This window comes from Petaurus breviceps, unplaced genomic scaffold (genome assembly GCF_028583685.1).
Source record: "Petaurus breviceps papuanus isolate PSGF00001 unplaced genomic scaffold, PetGlider_PUasm1.0 178, whole genome shotgun sequence".
In the NCBI taxonomy this organism is placed as follows: Eukaryota; Metazoa; Chordata; class Mammalia; order Diprotodontia; family Petauridae; genus Petaurus; species Petaurus breviceps.
Window position 1 is genome coordinate 32,711,028 of NW_027185777.1, and position 19,953 is coordinate 32,730,980.

A 19,953-nucleotide genomic window follows, 5' to 3' on the forward strand; every position below is an offset into this window, starting at 1 on the left:
AGAGAGAGAGAGAGAGAGAGAGAGAGAGAGAGAGAGAGAGAGAGAGAGAGAGAGAGAGAGAAATTCTATGAGGCAGAGTTAAGAAAAGTATGTATTCCAGAAAAGAGCAATGAATTTAATGAGAACTCCTCATGTATCAGGCACAATGCTAGGCTTTTACAAACAATCTCATTTGATCCATATAACAACCCTGTGAGGTAGGCACTATTATCATCCTTATTTTACTCTTGGAGAAATTGAAGCAGAGGTTAAGTAACTTCAGTGATTTGTCTAGAGCTACAAAGATTGTATATTTATAAAACTGTATTTCAACTCATATCATCCTGACTCCAATTTAGCAATCTATCTAGGTGGTCCCATGGAAAGTCTGAACAATAAAACAAAAAACAGACTGAAGCCAGGATGTGAATGATGACCAAAGCTAAACAGAGAAGCTTATATTTTATTTTAGAGCCAACAGGATATTACTGGCCTTTACTGAGTAGTAATCAGGCCACAGTAACACCTATGTTTATGGAAAGTTTTCAGGTATGTTAAAGTTTGATCAAAAAGAGGAAATTTTGAGGTAGAGAGACCAATTAAGATTCTATTTCAATAATGTAGATGAGCAATATTGAGGGCCTGAACTAAGGGAAAGGCTGTATGAGTAAAGACACAGGAAAAGATTTAATAAATATTATAAAACTACATACAACAATATAGGCTACCTGGTTGGATATGTAAAGTAAGAAAGAGTAGGGAATTGATGCTATCATCATGGTTATAAACCTGGGAGTCTGCAAAAATAGTGATGACTTCAACAGAAGTAGGAAAGTTTGTCAGGTAACTGCAGCTTTTACTCAGGACCTCAAAATTAAGTGAATACAAAAATTGACCACATTCACTCTGTCATCACTGTAAAAATTGCCATGATAACTAATACTTTCTCCCACCCAAATAAATTTGTCTAAATTACATATTTTATTACATTGATATTATGAATTAAAGTGTTTATTTTTGTGCATGTTTTTTAATACTTTCCTTGAGCATGATACACAATGGCTGCCATTAGTAAATTTTGAGCAGCTTGCCTTGGACAGAGATATTTACCAGTTACAGCTCTCTTGTTTACTTCCATTATTTAAAAGGTCTTCTACAATATTACAGAAGTCCAATGAGAAATAATACAAACTCTCTGCAAACTTAAAAGCTTTGTTGTTGATGTTGTTTTCAAATGGTTATGGGTCCTGAGGAAGCCGACTCTGCCAGGCAGCAGATGATCATTAAAAGAAATGTCTAGAGTTTTGTTTCCAGCATTTTTGCTTATAAAAGAGCAACTATTTTTATTTTTCTATTTTCTCCTCCAAATCTATGAAGTTATGCAGATTCATACCATACATATTCAGAGTCAACAAGGGATTTTGGCAGGAATATCAAAATTGGAGTAAGTTCCCAATTAAGTTTATATATACATATACACACACACACGTATGTGTGTGTATTTGTGAGTTTTCAGAGGGATATTTCTTTGAAGGTTTTAAGATTTAATAGGTACAATATTTGTTTGCTTTGGGGTATTTTTATGGGTTTACCTTTGGGTAATCATCTTTGAATGCTTACAGATTAGTTTTAGATATAAATGAGAAAATATGGAAGTTTAGAAAGCATAGGAGGTTGTCGTACCAGCTTCAAATTAATCCTTTTTACTATCATTTTTGAGATCCAGGATAATAACCTCTTTTGCCCTACTACATTTCTCTCTTTTTCCTTAGTGGCTCTCTGTTCTTTGCTCGCAAACACTAGAAGTGTCACTAGATCTGAAAAAATCAAACAATATGCCCCAAACTGTTTTTAAGTCAGTTTGTAGAGCCAACGAAGCCAGTTCCATAAAGTCTGGAACAATATAAACTTTTTTTGTTATTACCTTTCCTGTCTAGCCCCATATAAGACCTCATTTTTTGCAGGTCTGGAATGGATTATAGAAAAGCTACATTGAATAGCACCTTTTGGCTACACCTGGGAGTCTTACACTTACATTAACTTTTGAGTAACATTATAGCTTTTACTCTGTTACAAATGAGTGATAGGAAGAAATAGTCATTAAAGGAAAATCAAAAATATTTTATGCAATCTACAAAACAAATAAGTGTTTTGCTAAAAGTAAATTATTTTTGGAAATATAAAGTTTTCACATTGAGAGACCTAAGAAATCAGATCAATGAAATGACTATGGTTCCAGAAGACTCGTGATAAAATATGCTACCCACTTATTGATTTGGGGGTGATAGATTGGGAGTATGTATTGAGACCTATATTTTTATTCCAAAGCAAGAATTTATGTTGATTGACTATGAATATATGTTAAAAGGATTTCATTTTTCTTTATTTGTCAAAGGAAGATAAAGACAAAAATATATTTTCTTTCCATTAACAATAAATTAAATTTAAATAGTACTTTGCAAAAATTACCAATTTCATTTAAAAAGGAGTTTTTGTTTAGATAAGTTTATTGATTAATTACATAAACATTCTGGTGGTCAATTAGGAACCTGAAATGGTAAAATTGTCTAACCAGTTTGGATTGATTACTTGGAGCAACTTGAAATACAATAACCACATCTTTTTCCCATAGGCAAATAATCTAACACAGGGATTTCTAATATTTTTTTGTGTGTGTAAAAGATGCTTTCAGTAGTCTGATGAACTTTATAAAAACTCTTAGCAAAATATTGCTCCACTGTATTTACAGATCCTATACTTGACTATATGCTGCCGGGGAGGTGGGGGAGGAGAGGGAGGGGAACAAAATGTGAAACTCAAGGAATTGTGGAATTGAATCACGTAAACTAAAAGTAAACAAACAAATTAATTTTAAAAAAAGAAAAAATATTGCTCTATTGCCTACATTAGTGTTTGACAGAAATGTTAAATTTCAAGAATGTAGTGAAAATAAATATATGTTTTCCCCATCCATTTTAAGGGACTTCATAAAATGGTATCCATGAAGCTTTGATTTGTTGGTGCTTCATGCTGAAGAACTTCTACCAATTTGTTATTGTCAATATAGAATTAATAATTTAGTCTTCTTAGTCTCCACTTTGAACTTGACAGAATTGAGGCAAAGGTGTATTAATTGCCCAAACACCAACTAGATAGATAGTAGAAGATAGATAGTTGCTAGTTGATACTTATTCTGATATAAAATAACTTAATGAGATGTGGGGGATTACTTTGAATAACCGGAAAATATGGAAAGATAAAAATACTTAATTCCTGAAGTTTTATATTAGCAATGAATGAATGGGTAGCATTTACTAAGCAATTGCCACGTGCAGAAAACTAACCACTTGTAATATAAGTACAAAGTCAGAACAGTGTCCCTTTTAGAGAGCTCTGTTGGGTGATATTAAAAATACTTCATGGCTATGTCACAGGAAATAGTGTAAAAAACCAATGGTCCTTAGAGCACAGTGGTAGGGAACCTTTTCTTTTTACTGTCAAATTCGCTGATAAAATTATCTTCTTTTCTGATGTTTAATAATTTGATATGCTAATATTTTACATTCCTATAGAATTTTAACATTAAAAAAACAGGTTTTTTTCCTCATTAACTATCCTGTAGAGATAAATAGTATAAGTACTATCATGATCTCTACTTTACAAAATGAAGAAACACCACCTTAAAGTTCACGAGGGATTTGCTTAAGGTAATTCAATTTGCAAATGGCAGGGACATAAATAGAACTTCAGTGGGCTAGGTGGGCTGGAGAACCTGTAGCCTTAAGGCCACAGTGGCCTTTTAGGTCCTCAAGGGTGGCCTTTTGACTGAATCCAAATTTTACAGAACAAATAATTTTAAGTTTTATTCATATATTCTGTTCACTTTTCATATTTTTATTTTATTTTAAAGATGAATGTATATTCCAATAAATACCAAAGATTAAAATGTGTCAATAAAATGATCCTCCAAGATTGACCAGTACAATTAGAAAAAAAAGGGTTAAATTGATGACTGCTATGCTGTCATTTATTTATTTCTAAGTTCTCCCACCTAACTAGCACCACCACCATGTCCAAGACAGGTTGGTAAGACATTATGGGGGTAAATATACCAGTCTCTTATCAGCTTTTGACAACTGTGGCCTATGTTTCTGTTTGAAGTGGAATTTATGAATGGTGTTTTTAAAATTCTGTCTGCTTAACAGTCCATAATGTCAAAGAAGACCAAGAGAATGCTAAGGGGAAAAAGTCATATTTTTAATGAGGATTGAGAATTTCAATTTTAACTTAATTTCTGCAAAAGATGACATGATTCACTTACTTTGTAATACTGCAATAGCAACATTAAAGAAATTCAATGCTCATCAGCATTATAACACTCATAAGCACCACAAATATTTTAAATTAGAGGGAGAGATACAAAAGTTTGTATTATAGAAATTAAAATCTGAAAAGCAAAAGCAAAGACAATTCTATCGAGCACCAATAAGATGTGGGAAAAATTCCATTGAAGCAACTTACAAAGTAGCTTATAGGAAACAGGAATTTGTTCATAATATAAGAAGTTGTGAAAGAATGCATTGTAGAAGATATAGGATGCTTAGACTCTGATAATATTTCAAAATAAAAACAAGTGCCTCTGTCAAGTAAAAACAGAACAAGTCAGCAACATGAATCAGCCTTGAATTTAACTGAATAACTTCAGGCAACCATTACAAAAGAAAAGAAAATTTATATATATAATTTTTTCTCTCTTTTTTATTTTTTTAGTTTACATCATTCATTTCTACAGGATTTTTATTTACAAATTTTCTCCCAATTTTTTCCCAAAACAGTGATCCCACTGAATATCCCCTGCCCAAATCTGCTCTCTCCCATATCTTCCCCATCCCCCTCTGACTTTTCAGTAGGGCACGGTGAATCTCTATGCCCCAGTGCCTGTATATCTTATTTCCAAATTACATGTAAAGTAATAATAATAAAAATTATATATATATATATATGTATATATATATATTAAACATTCAATTTCAAAATTTTCAATTCCAGAATCTTTTCCTTCTTCCCTTGTCACCCATCGTTGCTGGGAAGAAAAGCAATTCAATATAGGTTGTACATGTGTAGCTATGCAAAACATTTCCATAGTGGATATATTGTGAAAGTCTAACTATAATTCCCTCCATCCTATCCGACCCCCACTTGTTCTATTCTCTATTTTGATCCTGTCCCTTTTCAAAAGTGGGTGCTTGCCTAGTAAGAGTACAGGCCCCCAGTGTCGGTATGACCTGGGGGATCAAATCTGGGCTCAGATACTTAGCACCACACCCAGAAATAACTGGCCATGTAACCTTGAGCAAGTTACTTAACCCCAACTGCTTAAACAAAAAATGTTGTTTGGGGCAACCAGGTGGCTCAGCAAGTATGAGCACCAACTCTAGTGTCGGGATGACCTGGGGAAAAATCCAGGCTCGGATACTTAGCACCACACCCAGAAATAACTGGCCCTGTAACCTTGAGCAAGTTACTTAACCCCGATTGCTTTTAAAAAAAAAAAGTGAGTGCTTGCAACTTCCTTCCCTCCAGCCTGCCCTCCCTTCCATCACTCCCCCTCTCATCCTCTTCCTCCTTACTCTCCTGTAGGGTGAGATACCCTATTTAGTATTTATGTCATTCCCTACTTAAGCCAAATTCAATGAGAATAAGCTTAACTCATTCCCCTTTGCCTTCCTGTTCTTCCCTCCATTGTAACAGTTTTCCCTTGCCTCTTCTACATGAGATAATTGACCCCTTCTATCTCTCCCCATTTCTTCTCATATTCCTCTCTCACCCCTTAATTTCACCTTTTTAGCATCATCCCTTCCTATTCAATTGGTCCTGTGCCCTCTGTTTATGTATACTTGTAAACATATATACATTCACTCACATATGTATTCATATGCCCATGTACCCTCATATGTATGTATATATGTACACATTTATATTGCCTTCAACTATTCTCATACTGAGAAAAGTTTCATAAGTCACAATTATCTTTTTTCCATGTAGGTATACAAATAGTTCAACTTTGATAAGTTCCTTATGATTTCTTTTCCCTGTTCACCTTCTCATGCTTCTCTTACTTCTTTTATTTGAATGACAAACATTCTATTCAACTCTGGTTTTTCATCAAGAAACTATGGACCTCCATGGTGCAACCAAATGTTCAAATTCTTTCCAACAAAAAGCAGACACATCAAAGGCAATAAAAGGTTAGTTAGCTTTGAAATTGACAAGCAATTTTCATTTTTTAAAATTATTAAATACATAGTAGTTAGATTTTTAGAAAATAATGTACATTTTAAAGTATATCTAATTGTGGTTTCTTCAATGTGGCCTTATTTGATTGCAGCTACATATTAATGTTGTCTTGCAACATGAAAAGTTCCTCACCCCTGAACCAAGTGATGTCTAAGCACTTGTACCAGCTCTAATATTCTGTGTGCTCTCTGTAGTCTTCTCATCAGCATTTACACAGAGATAAAAAGTCTAGACAGGAAGTACACCAAAAGAAGATCCTTCAAACATGGTTTATTCTTTATTGTATGGATAATTTTATTGAATTGCAAGTCTTCTGAGACTAAGGTATGTGAGTTCCTTTGCACTAAATTATATCTCCCCTGGCAATGCTATATGATTCAGGATCATGGGATAGTATGTTCTTAGAAAGAAAGTTAAAATGGTACATCACATGAAGAGCAATAGGAAGATACATAGTGGAGAAAAATGGGCTGTAGCATATTACTAATAATGATTTGCATTTGAGAAATTGTATAAAAGATTGGAAAAGGGAAAAGACTGTTCATAGAATAAGAGTGAAGAATAGCATAGTCAAGGATAAATGACAAGTAACCTGCTGCACTGGAAAATAGAAAATATTAAAAGAACTAAGTGGAATCTTTCCTAAAGTTAGATGGGTTCTTTGTGTATTATTTATGGGAAGATATGAGTGACAAATGTTGTCTCTCAGCCATTTAGTTGTGTCTAACTCTCCTTGACCCTGTGGAACACAGTAGGCCAATACTGTCCAGAAGGTTTTCTTGGCAAAGATACTGGAGTCATTTTTCACTTCCTTATGCAGTGGATTGAAGCAAACAGAATTAAGTGACTTACCTACAGTCACATAACAATGCAGTGCCTGAGGTTGGATTTGGACTCAAGTTTTCATGACTCAAGGTACAGTACTCTATTCACTAGCCACCTTGCTGACTTAATGAATGACAATTACACAAGATTAAAAGGCCTGAGCAGGTTGTGGTGTTGTTTGGAAGGGATATCCACAATGGTGAGTTCGTTGGTCCACTGAAGTATCAAGGAAAAATTTACAAAAATAGTAAAGAGAAGAAAGCATTTCCTTATGAATGACTTCTTACCGGTTTATCTGACCAAGTGCTTAAGATAGAAATGAAAATGAATTTTACAGTTTCTCTTTATTCCCTAGTGGATCCTATACATGCCATTAAATTAACAGATGATGAAAAGATGTAACATTTTTCTCCTATATATATATATATATACATACATATATATTATAATTGGGAATTTTATCCTAAAAGTTTGACTAAACTATGTCTACTCTTTGACATGATTTTACTACTCATAGGTTTATATCCCCCAAAAAATCAAAGACAAGGGGGAAAAAGTATACCTATAAAAGTATCCAAAATAGTTCTTTCTTAGTAGTTTAACAGTTGAAGCTAAAAGGGTATCCACCACATTAGGAATGGCTAAACAAGTTGTAGCATTTAAAAGCAATAGAATATTGAAGTACCATGAGATTTTTTTTTAATGGACAGATTCAAAAGATGCTGAATAGACTTCTTTGATCAGATTCAAGAAGTGAGGTGAATTAGAAAAAAAAATTACAACAACAAATTTACAGAGTACAAAAAACTTTAAGAGATTTTTGAACTATGCTTAATGCAATGCTAAAATATGAATCTAGAAGACTGAAGATGAATCAGTTTCCTCTTCTCCTGCCAGAGAGTTCATGAACTCAAAAAACATAAAGAGATTTGCAACTTTGGATGTGATCAAGGTTGGAATCTGTTTTGTTCTGTAAGTACTGTGACAGTTTTTATTGTTATCCTTGTTGCTTTAGGGGAGGTGCAGTAAAAGCAAAAGATAAATAGTTATAAAAATAAATAGATGTGGAGAGAAAGGAAAGGGAAGATATAAGGAGCAGGAGAAGAGATGAACAGAGACAAAAGCCATGAGGTTTGGAGTTGGAGTTTTTAAAAGGTAAAATATGAAAGTCCCTTCCTGACATCTAGTGAGGTTATAGAGTGGGATATGCCACGTATATAATTGTGGTAGAATGTGACAATGGCAATAGAGAGATGTAGACTAGTAGCTTTTAATGTGTTTTTTTAACTGTGAAATAATGAAAATTTTGAGTATATACTCTGCCCCTCCAAGAAAAAGGAACATAAGGCTGACATATAAATATGCAAAAATTAGAATTCTTATTTTTTTTTTAAATTTGCTTATCTATTCTTTTTTGCTTGTGTTGTAGCTAAATGGAGAAGAGACCTGATATTCCTTGCCATTCCCAATATCAACTGTTGAATATGTAGTTTAGGCCAAAAGGTTCTTAAACATCAATGATCTAACAAACCAATTGCCATCCACAATCTTAGTCATTATAATCATTGTCCTAAAAAGCCTGGCCTATGGAGATGTAACCTGGTATACACATCTATGGTTGCTATATCCTCCACAGGAAATCACCAAAATTAGATAGCAACTGGGGTACAAGTTGTAAACAAAAATGAAAAAACAGAAATGCTAATATCTTTTAGAGACTACAACATAATATACAGTCACTCAGGTAGCACATACAAAAGGCACAGTCTTAAATTGAAAATTAATAAAGAAATTGTAAATGGCAGATGAATTAAATAATAAATCAGAAAAATGAATATGTGTGTGAGATTGATAATAATAAACATAATATAGTAAAATTTCTGGGATGCAGCAAAAAAAAAAAACAGCCCAAAGGGGGAAGGTTCATATCATAAAAATATATATCAACAAATAGAAGATGAGAGATTAATGAAAAGAGTATGATTTTAAATAGAAATTCAAGGCAGAGCCAAGATGGCATAGTTGAAGCATAAATTTGGTATGGGCTCCCACTCCAATCACTTCCAATACATGTAAAAAATAACACTAAAGAAACTTTAGAGCTACAGAACCCACAAAGTGACAGAGAAAAACAAATCTCCCTCTGAAGAAAGCCTGGAAAGTAGACAGGAAAGGTCTATAGCACCTATTTGGAAGCTGAGCAGATTCCAGTGTGAGCCTTGTGGTTCCAGCTCTAGGGGAGCCTTGACCAGCAGCTGCTGGAGCAGACTTCAGGAGAGTGAATCATCAGTACCTGTGGTGATTTCCAGACTTCTCAACCCATAAACACCAAAGACAAAGTAAAAAGTCAGTGTGGAATTCTGTTGAAGCAGGGGGCAGGAGGGGGGGAGGAAAGGGGGACTAAAGAGAATTATCTGGCCCCTGCTACTCGGGGCAAGAAGTGGCCAGAAGTGCCATGGCCGTGTGGCCACCACCATATGGCTGCTACCAGAGCTCCTGTCCTGCAGATCATAGGGGGATTAAGTGACCATTTGGAGGGTAATCACTTTTGTTTTAACCTGCTTGGATCTGAATCACAGCCTTGGGTGGTGGTCCTGGGGTGTTTGACCAGTGAACCAGAGATTATGGGGGTTGTAGAGAGGGTGCCCTCCTAATATCTCCAGCAGCTGAGGAAACCTAAGCAATTTGGGGCATAGCTCTCTTCATTCTGAAAGCAGAGTTCTACCATGGCAAAGAGCTCAAAAGTCAAGTATTTGGCTGGAAATATGAGCAAGCACAGGAATCACTAACAGACCATAGAATTCTTTTTTGGAGACAAAAGGGATCAAGGCTTGGAGCAGGAGAAAGACAGTGAAGTCAGAACTCCTGCATCAAAAGTCTCCAAGAAAAATATGAACTGGTTACAGGCCATGGATGGGCTCAAGAAGGATTTTGAAAATCAAGTAAGAGAAGTGGAGGAAAAACTGGGAAGAGAAATGAGAATGATGCAAGAAAATCATGAAACATGAGTCAACAACCTACTAAATGAGACCCAAAAATACACTGAAGAAAATAACACCTTAAAAAATAGGCTAACTTAAATGGGAAAAGAGGCCCAAAAATCCAAAGAGGAGAAAAATGCCTTAAAAAGCTGAAATTGCCAGATAGAAAAGGACTTTCCAAAACTCACTGAAGAGAATAACTTCTTTAAAATTAGATTGGAGCAATTGGAACCTAATGACTTTATGAGAAATCAAGATATTATAATATAGATACAAACAATTGGAAAAATAGAAGACAATGTGAAATATTTCACTTGAAAATCTACTGACCTGGAAAAGAGATACAGGAGAGATAATTTAAAAAAACTATTAGACTACCTGAAAGCCATGATAAAAAAAAATCCTAGACACCATCTTTCAAGAAATTATCAGGCAAAACTGCCCAATATTCTAGAACCAGAGGGCAAAATAGAAATGGAAAGAATTCACTGATCATCTCTTTAAAAAGATCCCAAAAAGAAAACTCCTAGGAATATCATAGCCAACTTCCAGAGGTCCCAGGCCAAGGAGAAAATACTGCAAAGAGTCAGGAAGAAATAATTTGAGTATTGTGGAAACACAATCAGGATAACACAAGACCTAGCAGCTTCTATATTAAGGGATCAAAGAACTTGGAAAATGATATTCTGGAGGTCAAAGTAGTTAGGACTAAAACCAAGATTCATCAATCCAGAAAAACTGAGTATAATGCTAGAAGGGCAAAATATGATCATTCAATGAAATATAGAATTTTCAAGCAGTCTTGATGAAAATTATAGAGCTGAATGGAAAATTTGATTTTCAAATACAAGAAGCAACAGAAGGTAAACAGGAAAAAGAAATAATGAGGAACTTATTAAAGTTGAGCTATTTACATTACTTCATGGAAAAACAATAATTGTAATGTATAGGACTTTCCTCAGTATGAGGAGAGTTGAAAGGAATATATATATATATGTATATATATATATGTATACATACATACACTTTATGTATGTATGTATAGGAGGGTTTATGTTTATATAAATATGTATGTGAGGTTGGTCATATGTATGTTCATGGATACATAGACAGAGGGCACAGGATGAGTTGAACATAAAGGAATGTTATCTAAAAAATAAAATTAAGACATGAGAGAGGATTTTATTGGGAGGAGAAAGGGATAGATAGATTAGTATAAATTATCTCATATAAAAGAGGAAAGAGAAAACTGTTACAATGGAGGGAAAGTACAGGAAGGTGAAAGGGAATGGAACCTGATTCTCATTGAATTTGGCTTAAGGAAGGAATAACATACAAACTCAACTGGGTATCTCACCCTACCGGAAAATAGCAGGGTAGGGGCTAAGAGAAGGATGATAGAAGGGGGGGCAGATTGGGGCATTAGAAGCAAACATTTTTGGAATGGTATAGGGTTAAAGAGAAAATAGAATAAGTGGGGGGGGGCTGGATAGAATGGAGGGAAATATAGTTAGTCTTTCACAATATAACTACTATGGAAATGATTTGGGTAACTACACATGTACAAGTTATATCAAATTTCTTATCTTCCCAGTGGGGGTGGGTGAGGAGGGAAGAATGGAAAAAATCTGGAAATCAAAGTGTTAAAAACAAATATTTAAAAATGTATTTTTTTACATGAAACTTGGAAATAAGATATACAGGTACTGGGGTATAGAAACCCATCTTGTCCTACTAGAAAGTTAGGGAGTTATGGGGGAGGACATAAGAGAGAACAGATTGGGGGAAAGGGTATTCCGGAGCCTTACTATTTGGGGGTGGGTGTAGGGGAAAGAAGGGGAGTAAAATGTAACTCAAAATCTTGTGGAAACGAATGTTGAAAACAAAATAACTAATTAATTAAAAAATTTTAAGAGAAAGTAAAAAATAAAATAGAAACTCAACAAATATGAAAAATAAGCACAAAAGAGTAAAGCTTTAAATTATAGCAGAAATAGGGAAACTTGAAGGAAAAATAGAGAAATGACAAAATTAAAATCTGGTTCCTTGAAGATTAACAAGTGCTAAATATTTAGTCATACAAATTTTTTTTTAAAAAGTCAGAAAATCAAATCAACACAGAAGAATCTTACACTTTATATCCTAAAGGAAACATAGTATGCCATAGCAATATACTAGATACTTCACCAATACATGGAGGAACAATTCAAGACTTTTCCCGTTCCTGACTGCTTTTTCATGTAGTTCTAGAAAAACCAGCAGTAACAGAAGAAAAATAAATTAGAAGTATAAAGACGGGTCAGAAAGGACATAATGTAATCTGTATTAACTAGTGACAGAATGGTTTGCTATGAAAATATTTGGGAATTATCAAAGATACTTATTAAGACAATGATTTCAGTTGTAAGCTACAAAATAAACCCACATAAATCAAAAGCCTGCTCATATAATAACAACAAAACCCAAAAATAAATAAGAAGTTATATCCAATTGGAAATACTTATTAAATATATAAAATATCTGGGAGTCTTTATACAAAAAAAATACTTAATACTTATCTTGATTCCATTATTTAGTGTTCCTTAAAAATTAAAGAAAAAAACTTAATTAAATTAAGGAATATTCCAGTGTTCATGGGTGGGCCATACCAGCATAATTAAAAAAAAAAAAGAAAGACAATACCACCAAAAGCAATTTAGATATTTTGTGTATAACAGTATGACAACAAAAGAAACATTTTAGACAGTTAAATAACATAATAACAAAATCCATTTAGAGAAACAGCAAGACTGGAATATAAAGTTAACTTTTTTAAATAGAAATGAATGGAAAATAGCACTTTGAGATCTTCAAACTGTATTCTAAAGCAGAAACCATAATATCTGTTCTTTACCTAAAAGTAAAGAAGTAGATTTAGACAAGGGAGATTTAGGAAAAATGAAACTCAAAAATATGTTTGAGTAATTCTTACATGAGTTATCTATTTGGTAAAATCTAAAACTCTATTTGGTAAACTAGAAAGTGGTCTAGTACAAATTAGCCTTAGATCAATGACTCCTATCATTTTAGAGAATAAATTCAAAATGAATTCACAACCTGAATGTTAATTATCATACCATAAAGTGAGAATAAAACCAGATCATATACTTTTCAAAGCTCTAATTAGGTAATGGTTAGAGGCAATTAACCAAGATAAAACAGATAATGTTGATTACATGAAATTGAAAAATAGCAAGCAAAATTATTGCATCTAAGATAAGGGAAACTGTTTAGGGGAAAATATTCACACATATACAAGCATGCATGAGTACACACACACACACACACACACACACACACACAAACACACACACACACCCATGATCTCACACATTAAAATTTCCCCATAAGATGCCTTCAAAGGATATTGTGTTGTCTCCCAAATTATGAACAATTAACGAATCAAATGAAAGAATGCTTCAAAGCAGAAGTAATAAGAGAAACTCAAATTAAAACAAAACTGAAGTTTTGACTAATATCAATCTCAGACTGGCAAATATCAATAGACTGGTAAAGTTGATGTCCTTGATTTTGAATAAAGGCAGATACACACTATTGTAGTGTACTAGTGAAATAATACAACCAATCTGGAAAACAATGTAGCATTATACAAATAATATGTTGTTGCTGTTGTTGTTTTTAATTCATATTAATTTATTGTGGGGTAGCTAGGTGTTGAAGTGGATAGTGCACTGGGATGAAATCAGCAAGACTCATCTTCATGAGTTCAAGAGTTCAAATCCAGCCTCAGACACTTATTAGCTCTGTGACCTTGGGTAAGTAACTTAACTCTGTCTCAGTTCCTCTTTTGTAAAAAGAGATGGAGAAGGAAATGGCAAACTACTCCAGTATCTTTATGAAGAAAATTACAAAATCTGGTCACAAAGGGTAAGACACAATTTAAAACAACAAAAATTTCCTTTGGGCAACTATATGACTCAGTGGATAAAGCACTGGGCTTAGAATCCAGAATATACCTTCATGAATTCAAATATGACCTCAGACTTTTACTAGCTGTGTGATCCTGGGCAATTCCTTTAACCCTTATTGCCTCATTTCTTCATTTGTAAAATGAGCTAGAGAAGGAAATGGAAAATCAGTCTAATATCTTTGACAAGAAAACCCAAATGGTTTCATGAGCAGTCAGACATACATGAAAAATGAATAAATAACAACCATTGATTTATTGAATATTTCAATTTTAGTTCATAAAAATAACTGAATAAATAATTCACAAGTATATATCAATTGATATTGTTATCTTTCCATTTTAACTATGAAAACTTTTCAGTAATTTTCTTGTTGCATTAGGAAGTACCACAAGACTTATAATAACACAAGACAAATTAAAAGCATGACCTATGACCCTAAAATTGTTCTGCTGGCATATACTCCAAAGAGATCTTTGATAAAAAGAATGACTCCTTAAATACCAAAATATTTATGTAGGTTCTTTCTATGATAACATAGAACCGGAAATAACTATTACAACAAAGTAGACAAGGCTAAACAAATTGTGGTACATAAATGAATGTAAGAAAAAAAAACAGAAACACATTAATGGATTCAAAGTAGAGTAACTAGGTTCAGGAATACATCACACCCAAGGACTATAATAGTATCAATGGGAAGATAACATCCTCAAATAATAATTTAAAAATCAGTTTTGTAATGTTACAAATAAATAAGCTTGGCCCCCAAAAGATATGTGAGAAGACATCTCCCTTCTAATTCTTTGCATAGGTCCAAGTAGTTAACATCTGTAGAGCATTATTTAAAGTTATATTTTTATTTTTATTTTAAAGTTCTATATTTAAAGTTATATTTTTCCATGTATTGATCAGTATTACTGATTTTTTTCTCCTATGTATTTTTATAAAGGTGTTACCTTCTGTGAGCCTTAGTTCCTTAACTGCTGTAAAGTTGATGGAGATAGAGAATGTATCTTTGACTTCACCAACACAGAGAACAAGTGTAAGTTGAAAACTCCTCTGTCATGTTTAATATTAGGAAGTTGATTTTCTAAGAGGGGAGAGAAAGAGGTAAGACCTGGGAATAATTGATGCATATCAAACAAAAAAGATTTCAATAAAAATCTACTTAAAATAAGGGAAATAGGAATTAATATCTGAGAGACTAAATCTGAAAACATTACCTTCAAGGGAGAGCAGATAGGGTATTTGACTTCATTCCTTGTTTCTGTGCAATTGGGACACAGAGTTTTTTTTTCCAATTCTTAATAATAAAAAGCCTGACAAAACCCAGTCTCTTCTCTAGTCAGGTAAGCTGTTTATGAAAGAGGTTAAGTCAAAGCCATGATTTTTTTGCTAAAAAAGGCCAGTCATGTTTTTCTCTTTAAAGTTCATTTCTGATTAAGCCTGAAAGAAGATGGGAGCACTCCCAAAGCTTATGCCCTCTCATAGCCCACTTCAGAGGAACTTTATACATTTTTGAAAGTGCTGTTCTTTTGTTCTCAGATCATTTCAGAGCAGCACAAGCCTTGGCAACCTCCCATTGTCTAAAAGCTGCCACTAATTTTTCTAGTCTGTTTGTGCCTTCCTGTCAGGAAGACAAGCTGTTTTATTTCTTTCCTCTTTGAGGATATCATAACATGAGCAAAACATCAGGCATAATTAGGCAGAATTATGTTATAAATTCTCATAGGAAAATATATATTTTCCTCAAAATTTCTTTCCACACAAGAAAAAGGTGACCTGCTAGATAATTGGTAGGGGCAAAAAAGTTAAGTAGATTTTTAAAATTCTAATTCTATCCTCAGGAACGTCCTGAAATGGTATTTATTTGCCTTGGCCTAACTTCACCTTTCAGGCCGTTCTGTCTAATTCCTCCTGTGTACAGTTAGCTGACTTTATCTCTTTCTCGACACTTAAAAAATTTCTTCTGTTTTCCAATGTAAGGATTCATTCCACCATATGGTCTGCTTGAGCTGATAAACCTTCCTGCCTAGTAGGAAATAATTAGAGCCATGCAAAACTATTCACGCTCAAAAGCTCAGGTTATGTCAGTGTTTTCATGACCCCCAAACCCTCCCTCATCTCTGGGAGTTTATCATCAAGCAGTCAATTTGATGTCAAGCTGAAGCCTGCTATGAACTAGCTTCCTGGCATCTTAGGAGTTGCTTTTAAGAAGAATTCAATCTTTCCCTCATACTGGAAGTGACTCATTAAGTGCATCAGCTTTGTAGGATGAAACAAGACAAAAATTCTTAAAATGAAATCCTAACTGACAAAATATTTTTCTTCTCAAATTAAAACAAAGTTGAACATTAAAGCATTTGTGAAATGCCAGCTTACACATGTCAGCTATGTTAGTATCTCAACAACTGCTCTAAAGGCGTAAATGTCTATGAATAGGCCCTTATAGAAGGAGGCAGAGGAGTCTAGCAAGAAGAGAATCATATCAGGAATCATATAATACATTAAAAATCCCATGTATGACATTCTCTTTGTGGTCTTAAACAAATCATTTAAATATTGAGCCATCCTCATCCATAAAAGAGAAAGTTATTTTAGGTGGCTTCTAAGGTCCTTTATAGCTCTATATTCACAATTCTAAGCTGAGTATTTTTCTTTCTTTATTTCTTTCCTTCTTTCTTTCCTCCTTTCTTTCTCTTTTTTCTTTCTTTCCTTCTTTCTTTCTTACTTTCCTTTATTTCTTTCTTACTTTCCTTCTTTCTTTCTTCCTTTCTTCCTTTCTTTTTCTCTTTCCTCCATTGTTCCACCTGATGCTGTAACTTCTGCTTGCATTGTGTTCATGGCTGCAATGCTGATCTTGAAATTCTAACATTTTTTTTTCAATTCATGTTATTGCTGGTAACTTTTATTAAAAATATGTACCATTTAACAAAAAGATGGTACAAAGCACATATACAAAATTTCTTTCTTCTTTGAGGATATCATAATATGAACAACCTAGCAGGCATAATTAGGCTTGTGTTAAAAATTGAGAATTAATATAATATTTTAAGTAAATTTTATTTTTTTCTCAATGAACTGAAACAAAGGCCATTCCACTGTCTGGCCCTTCTCTGCCTATTTAAGCTTGTTTTGAACTCCTTCCTATAGTATGCATTCTTCTTTCTTACTTCAAGTGACAGTAATTTCCACCTCTGTGCTTTTTCTCATGTTATTTCTCTAATCTTCTTAACCTACTGAAATCCTACCCCTTTCTTTCATGGATATCTCAGATCCAGGCTCTTCCATAAAACCTCTTCCAAAAACATCAGGCACATTTTTTTTCTTCCTTCTCTAAAATTCCATAGCAACAATTTACTCTATATTGTCAGATATTTGTCATACAATTCTTTTATAATCTTTTCAAATTGCTTCTTGTGGAAATGTTTTCTCCCCTAATACATTATATGTTACTTGAATTACTTTTCTTTTATGAAATTAATCTATACAGCACCAAACACAGTACTGGACCCAGAAATGATAATGAACAACTGCATGTTGATTTGATTCAGTTTAGTAGCAATAAGCACTATGGTGAAGGAAACAGACTTCTGTACTTCAAGTCAGGAAGAGTGGGGTGGGTTCTCATTCTGACTCTGAATTTGCTCAGTGTCTCACTGTGCATTAACCAGTTAATCTCAATGAGTTTTACTTCCTTAATTTCTATAATACTGACAGAGCTAAAGACTGGATGTTTTACTTCATTGGCACAAGCAACTGCTTTTCCAGTGAAGTCTAGAAAATTCTGATATGTTCAGTGTTAGAAAGTTGCCCAGAGCACTGAGAATTGTGCGAGGTCATATGTTAGGTAAATGCCAGAAGCAACACTTGAAACCTGATGTTCCTGGCTTTGAGACCAATGTTTTATCTATGCTACCATAAAAAAAAATTCAAAAAGAAAACAAGACAAAGAGCAAGAAAAGGAAAGAAAAGAGAATGGAATTAGAAGCAAGAAAGAAAAAATAAAGGGAAGTAGAGGAAGAGGAGTAAAGCCAAAAATGCGTATAATACCTGAAACACTAATTCCTTAGTGTCACTACAACGGTCAAACGAAACCAGCCACAGAAACTTCAAAGTAACAAAGATGTATTTTTTGTTATGCCAGCAGTGCCCATAATGTATTCTAAATGACAGGTTATTGGTGTGGGGGTTCATGACCTTTCAAACAATTATTTTTGTAAGTATATTTCAACATAATTGTCTTCCTTTCTCTTCCTATGTGTTTATTTTATGTAGCATTCTGGAAAAGTTTTATAAGATTCTCTAGACAAAGGTTCCATGACACAAACAAGCAAATAAAAATCCTTGCTGTAAATGTATACAATTTTGAATGGCTAACAGAGATCATAGATATGAGTATCTTCACACAATCTTCTTATCCAAAACATAGGAAAGACTACACAAACTATTTCAAGCAGATGGTATACTTAAGATAAAAAACAGCTATATTCCTAAAATGTGACAGTTCACAAGGCACACACACACACAGACACATACATACACACACAGAATTGTGGAAAGAAGGAAGTCTAAGCTTGGTATCCTTATATTACAGATAAGGAAACTGAGATACAAAATCACATTAATAATAAGAATCTGAGTTGGGATCTGAACCCCAATCACTTGCATAAAAGTTATCATATTTTCACACTCCCATGAATGCCATTACTAACCCTTAAGTCAGCTCTTCTCTAAGTTAACGATTTGCTTCAGCCGATTTGAATATAATGTGGTGAGTCAAAAACCACAAAGTCTTTTAAGCATCAAATGATGATACAAAAACATCACCCATTGTTCTTATTTAGCAATGGGTGAATCCAATTTTCACTCATTGCTCTTTTTTACATCCCTCTGTGATTAATTAGGATAAGGATTTTCTTATCCTGCTCCCACAAGATATTGGAATGTCATTTAGGTTTAAAGTGTATTAAATCAAAATAATTTCAATGAAAATTATGCTATTGTTCCATGTATCAGGAACATAGGCAAGGGAAGAGAAAGACTCCAATACCAAAGCCTTCTGTTTTTTGAAAACTTCTACAATCGTAATATATAGAAGAGTTGAAACTTAGAAGGAATTAGAAGTACTTACATTGCCTTGAAATCATCCGAGAGCATATCATGCAGAGAGTAACTTCCCATAGAAGATTAGTATTGGTCCCACAGATGCTCAGGGTTGTCTTTTTAATCACCATCATTCTGAATATGTTTCATGTTTGGCAGTCATCAGTCATTCATTTAGATCTATTCAGTGTTCTGTTATTCCACTTTTTAACAAGATGATCCATTTCTCTTGATGTATTATATGCATGAGGCCCAGAAAAGAAAAGGAAGGAGGTATCTTGAACATTGATAAAGTTTTGTGATAAACATTCAAGAATACAATTATAGATTCACTGACTTGGAGAATTACAGTCAGAGGGGAGCCTACAGCTGATCTAAGCTAACATTTACCTGAACAGAAATCCCCAATGAGTCATGCTCAACAAGTGACCATCCTCAAAGATTTTCATTATGGGGAAATTTGCAAAAACTAAATGGCAAGCCTTCCATATTTGGATAGTGTTAGTGGTTTGGAAGTTGCTATTTTTTTGGTCTTTATTAATTTGTTTACTTTTAGTTTACAAGATTCATTACCACAATTCCTGTGTTTCAAATATTCTCTCCATCTCCCTCCCCTCCCCAAGGTGGCATACAATCAAGTATAGTATTTGCAAATACTTTCACATTAGGCATTAGTCAGGTTATAAAGAAGAATTGAAACAGATGGAATGGAGAATGGGAAAGAGGAAACAAAACCAAACAAGAAAACTCAAAAGGGCAGGTAGTTTGCTTCAGTCTGGGTTCAATCTCAGTTC